The sequence below is a fragment of the Cynocephalus volans genome, chromosome 12, assembly GCF_027409185.1.
Source record: "Cynocephalus volans isolate mCynVol1 chromosome 12, mCynVol1.pri, whole genome shotgun sequence".
Taxonomy (NCBI): domain Eukaryota; kingdom Metazoa; phylum Chordata; class Mammalia; order Dermoptera; family Cynocephalidae; genus Cynocephalus; species Cynocephalus volans.
In genome coordinates this window covers 105,413,826-105,419,825 of record NC_084471.1, presented here as the reverse complement: position 1 = coordinate 105,419,825, position 6,000 = coordinate 105,413,826, and positions in this window count along the sequence as shown.

Here is a 6,000-nt window from a genome sequence, read left to right as displayed (position 1 = left end):
GAAGCAGGAGAGCAGAGCACGTGAACAGAGATATAGACCGTGGCCATCTCCAAGCCCAGGAGAGAGACCTCAGGAGAAACCACCCCAGACAACAGCTTGATATCAAATTTCTAGCCTCCAGAATTGTGGGAACATATATTTTTGTTGTCAGAGGCCTCTAGTGTGTGGCGCTGTGTTACGGCATCCCTAGCCAGCTCACACAGTCTGTCGGGCACACATAAGATGTTCCCTGCAGCGCGGCTGAAATGGAAATTATAACTGAATCGTGTCATGTTCCACCGGCACTGAAAGACTGAACTGCCAGGGAAAACGGCCTCTATTACGGGAAAACATGAAGACATGGGAGGGCACAGCTCCCGGCCTGGTGGGGCTCCAGCGATGTGCTCTGCGAGATGACCCATTGCAGACAAATGTGTAGAACAGCCGGGCCTCCTTTTTTGTGTGACTTCTCATTTTTTGTGTGTAAACACCCCCCCATAAGAGTGATGGTTTGTAAGTCTTGGAGGAGACCTGGGAGGCAGTGGGGCTGACTGCTGCACAGGACACCTGGGGTGGGGAGCTAAAACAGTAAGAAGAGTGTCAACGAGCAAAGATACTCACGGCCTAGTGTAGAGTGAACCCACACAGAAGTGCCTTCTCTTATAGTCCTGCAAGTGAGAGAACAGGGACTTTGCACCTAAGCGAGTTGCCAGTGGGTAGTACTAGAGGCCAGATTCCTGTGGGAGTGGGACTGTGGGTCACTCCAGTGGGAACGCTTGAATATAGTTTCCAGGGGAGTCCCCATATTTGGGTCTGGGTCCTAGGCCCACTCTAGTCATTTTGGGTTCCTGTTTGTGGAGACCTCTCTGTGCCTGCTCTCACCTTAGACCAGTGCTGGTCTTGGTTGGTGATGTGGTGCACCTGCCCCTTGTCCAAGGAGATGGGACCCATCAAACACCTCCTCAGTGATCTCCTGCGTGGAGCTCTGTAATGAGAGTGCCCGGCATTTCAGCTAATAAGAGTCAGCAGCCTCCTGCCTTTGTCCATGGGACATACCCCCACTAGAAATTCTGCCCCCCTGATCAGGTACAGAGGAACATCTGCATAGACCTCTAGCCAGGGAGGAAACCAGATAACAGCTAGAGGTTTAGGATTTACTTCCAAGGATACAGACTTGGTCCCTAACAGTTACTTTCCCATCCTGCCGGCCACAACCTGAGCCGTAGACAGACCTTCTGGGGTTTCATCCCCTAACAACCTGCTCCTGTTCAGGAGGGGCCCCTCTTATCCTCTTCATTTTCTCTCTCTCTCTGTCTCTGTCTCTGTCTCTGTCTTTCTCTCTCTCTCTCTCACACACACACACATGCACACACAGACACACACACGCGCGCGCGCGCGCGCGCGCTCACACACACATGGTGATTGGAAGGTGGTGAAAAACTGCCCAGATGGGATCACAGGTGTGGACTGGCCTGGACTGGGCTGCCCTGTGCTACTTGGGGGTGCCCCCTGCCAAACAGACACAGGCATTGGAGGGGAGGGCGGAGCCAACGTCTCCATCGTCTCAACAGGCTCTCTCTCCAGGAATTTCTGAGGTGAGATCGTTGAAACTTCGGGATTCAACATGAATCCATCTTTCTCTCTTGGCAGTTGCTTGCCAAGTGAGCTGGACGGTTACCAGAGTTCTAAGTTCTGTTGCGGTCCATCACTAAGGAAGTGAGGTCATTTCTTTAAGATTCCATGATGTGGGGCCCTTCCTTTAATATGATCTACACAAAGGTCTCTCTGGGCTGACAACCGCTCACCCTCTTCCCCCGTGTCAACTCCTTAACTGCACACAAGTGTGCAAACACAGCACTCCCTCAGCCCCCTGGGCATGCAGCAAGGGCCCCAGGTTTCAAGGCAGATGTTGGTCATAATCTCCTTTTTCTCACCATTTCTGTGATCCAAGACAAGATAACGTATCTTTCAAGACCTCCCCAGTTTTCCAATATGCACAATGGGGATTATGCTAGCATTTACTTCCTACAAAATTCATGAGGTGTATATGAGATAAAACTTATTGAAACTCATGGGTTGGTGTCTGTGGTGGATTGAATTATTCCCCCCCAAAATTCATTGAAGCTTGTATCCCCCGCATTTTATGTATTAGAAACTTAGCTCCCACTGTGATTGTTAAGAGAGTGGGAAATCCTACTAAGGTAATTGAAAGGTGGAGCCTTGGAGGTGATTGGATTGTGGGACCGTGCTGTAGTGAATGAATTAAAGATTGTGGTCAGGGGTGTGGTTCTGAGGGCTTTAAAAGAGTAGGATAGTCTGTCTTGCTCTCCTCTCTCTGCTTCCACCATCTTACAGTGTGAGACCCCTGTGTTGCTGTCACCACCACCAGATGGACTTTGGACTTCCCAGCCTCAGAAACTGTAAGCAAACAAATTTCATTTTCTTTATAAATTACCCAGATCCAGGTATTCTGTTAGAGCAACACAAAACAGACTAATGTAGTGTCAAATGTACATACTGCACAAACATGGAGATATTTGAATTACAAAAACAAGCAAAATACAGCATGAGGTACAATTCAAAGAGGCCTGAGTTCCAGCAGTGCAATGTTGGGAAAGTCACTTTTCATGACCTGTTTCCCCCCCGCCCTGCAGTGATAACACACTGAAATTAAGTTAAATTCAGATATTGTCATCTCCTGACAGTAAAATTTTCATTGCCCTCCTATTATATTTAGAATCAATCCCATGGGCTTTACCTTGGCCTATGTGATGGCAGCCTCCACAATGAATGGCTCCTAGCACTAGGTGATTAATCACTTCCTTCTGACCAACAGAACATTACACAAATGATGGGATGTCACTTCTGTCTGAGTCAGTTCAGGCTGCTATAACAAAGTACCATAGTCTGGGTAGCTTATATACAACATAAATTTATTTCTCACAGTTCTGGAGCGTGGAAGGTGGAGATCAAGGTCCCAGCATAGTTGGGTTCAGGTGAGGAATCTCTTTTGGTTTGAAGACAGCAGACCTCAGGTTGTATCCTTACCCGACAGAGAGAGGGCTAGAGAGTTCTCCAGAGTCCATTGTATGAGTCCAGTCATCTCATTCGTGAGGGATCCATGCTCATGACCGGATTACTTCCAAAAGCCCCCAGCTCCTAAAACCATCACATTGAGGGATAGGATTTCAGGAAATGATTTGGGGGGGTGGCAAAAATATTTAGTCCATTTCAACTTCCAAAATTATATTACAAAAAAAAAAATAAGCTGTCATTTGCCTCTTACTCTCTTCAGTGTTTTCTCTTTCAATGTTATGGTCTGTTTCTGTCTCTCTGTCTCTCTCTGTCTCTTTCTCTCTTTCCACATGAACGAGCTTGAGAGCCGATCCTCCCACAGTCAAGCTTCAGTTGAGACCACATCTCCTGCCCCATGAGAGGCCTTGAGAGAGAGGCACCCAGCTAATCTGTGCTTTTATTATGGTCCACACAAATTGTGACATATTAAATATTTCATGATTAAAGTTGCTACGTTTTGAAGAGATGTTGGGCTGAGTTCAGATGCACATGGTTTTATGGTCCTCCTGACATGGCCAATGCAGGTGGCCATGGAGCGTGGGTCAGCCACAGTTCCTGTTCAGGACCCGGCATACAGGCAAAGTGAACCCAGGGCTCAGCTTTAGAGGCAAGTCCCATGTGATCTTCCCTCCTTTAGTCTCTATCTGCTCTGTTAATAATATAAACACAATATGAGAAAAAAACCAAACAATCCACTAAAAAATATGGGCATACAGTTTGACTAGGCATTTCACAAAATGCTAACCAAATGCCCAACAGGCATTTGAAAAGGTGCTTGACATTGTGACTCATCAGAAAAGTGCAAAGCACACCTATAATGTGGTGCTGCCATGCAATTGCTAAAGTAAAAGCTGCTGGCAATATCAAGTGTTGGTGAAGATGTGGAGCAACTGGAAGTCTCATACACTGCTGTGTGTAAACTGTCACATACCCTTTGGGAGCCCATTGGTCGTATCTCATAAAGATATGCATCTACACATTGCTGACCTAACAATTTCACTCTTAGGTATGTACCCAATAAAAATGCCTGCATATATCCATCATGCAGAAGAATGTTAGAAGTACTGTTTTGGTATAAGTGTTGAGTCCCTGCAGTATGAAATTGGAAAAACTGGACACAACCCAAACGTGCATCAGTAATAGAAAGAATAAGTAAAGTGGGTTTTATTTTTCTAATGGGATGCTATACAGAGAAAGAATCAAGTACAGCCATGTTCAAAACTATGAATAATCTTATAAAAATAAACAACATAAAAGTACAGTCCTAATAATTCTATCTCTATAAAGTTTAATGACAAGCCAAGCTAACTCAAAAGTTATAAAATGTGTTGCTTTTGGAAAGACAGGGCAGTATCTTGAGATAAGAACATAAGGGGGTGTCCTGGGAGATGTTGCTATTCTATTTCTTGTGAGTATAGGTTACCAGTTGTGTTCCATTTGAATAACTTATTGAGATATGCACTTATTATTTTTATACTTTTGGATTTGTATACTATGCCTCAACACACAAATCTATTCGGTTAGATTCAGAATTTTTTTCTGGTTAATCCCAAATCCAGTAGACTTAAATGTTGGTTCAGGGCTCTGGAATTACAGGGTCTAGATTTGTATCCTGAATCTCACCACTTTCTATCTCAGAGATCTTGGCCAAGTTACTAACTTTCTGAGCCTCGGTTGCTTTATAATTAAAATGAATTAATTATTGTTTCTTTCTCATATTTATTGGTGGAAAATTTAATCCTCTTGTAAATATTATCTCTGGCGGTTTCTCTTGTTCTTTATTCTATGGGCTATGGAGAAGTCAGATAATGGCATGATATAGAGAAAGGAGAAGAATAAAATTCCAATCACAAAGCATTTTCAAAGTTAAGAGTGATGGGGGAAAAATCAGACATCATGCTGAGGTGTAAAATAAAGGATCCAAAGGACTTGCATTTTCTGTCTCTGCCATTTGCCTATGTGTAAACATAGGAGGTGGACTACCCAGGTGATCTCTACCTGGTTATTTTTTTTCAGCCATGGCAATGTCCAGTAGGGAAGGCAACAGAAATGTCTTATACATATATATGTATGTATGTCTCCATACCTATTCACATATATATGTGTATGTGTGTATCTCCATACCTATTCAAAGATGTCTGAAATGAATGAGTATTCCCTAGCAGTGAAGCTGTAGGTGTTGAGTTCTTGCAGTATGATTGCTGGACACTACATCACTTTCTTTATCAGGAGAGTGCAATGACATTCACACCTGGAAATCAGGTAGCTGAGATCAGTAAGGGGGGAGGTGTCGGCTGGGATTGGGAGTCTCCAGTCAGGTGTCATGCTCCTACACCTATCAAGGGGGACGGGAATCTGGCATTTATCTTTCCATAGAGCTTTTATGTCCATGCTTCTTTTAAAGTATCAGTCCTTGATTTTGTTATTTGGTTTCAATCTTATTTTATAATACAAGGAATATATGCTTTTGTAGAAAATTTGGAAAATGCATATATGAGAGTTTTCTGCTTGTTGTGATATGAGCTCTTTATTCCTGATCATGGTTTTACTCCTGCTCTTGAACTTTATATCTGTTATCACATCATAAACTCAAATGCCACAGGGCACAGACATTTATCTCTTTCTCAGGTAAGGAGACCAAGGCTCAGAGGGTTTCTTATTTGCCTAAATTACTACTTCTGAGTCTAAGTCCTGCAGTCATTTGGCAGTGCAATTCCATTCTGTGGATTTTCCTGACAAAATTAGTTGTACAAAGACACAAGGAAATTCAGAGAACTGTTTGTATTATTAAAAAACTGGAACCAATTAAATCACGCTACTCAATTAGATATGATAAAGAATCTGTATTAATGGATTCTACATGTGTTTATGTTCATCAGAGATATTGGTCTGTAGTTTTCTATTTTTGTTGTATTTTTGTCTTGTTTTGGTATCAGGGTGATGCTG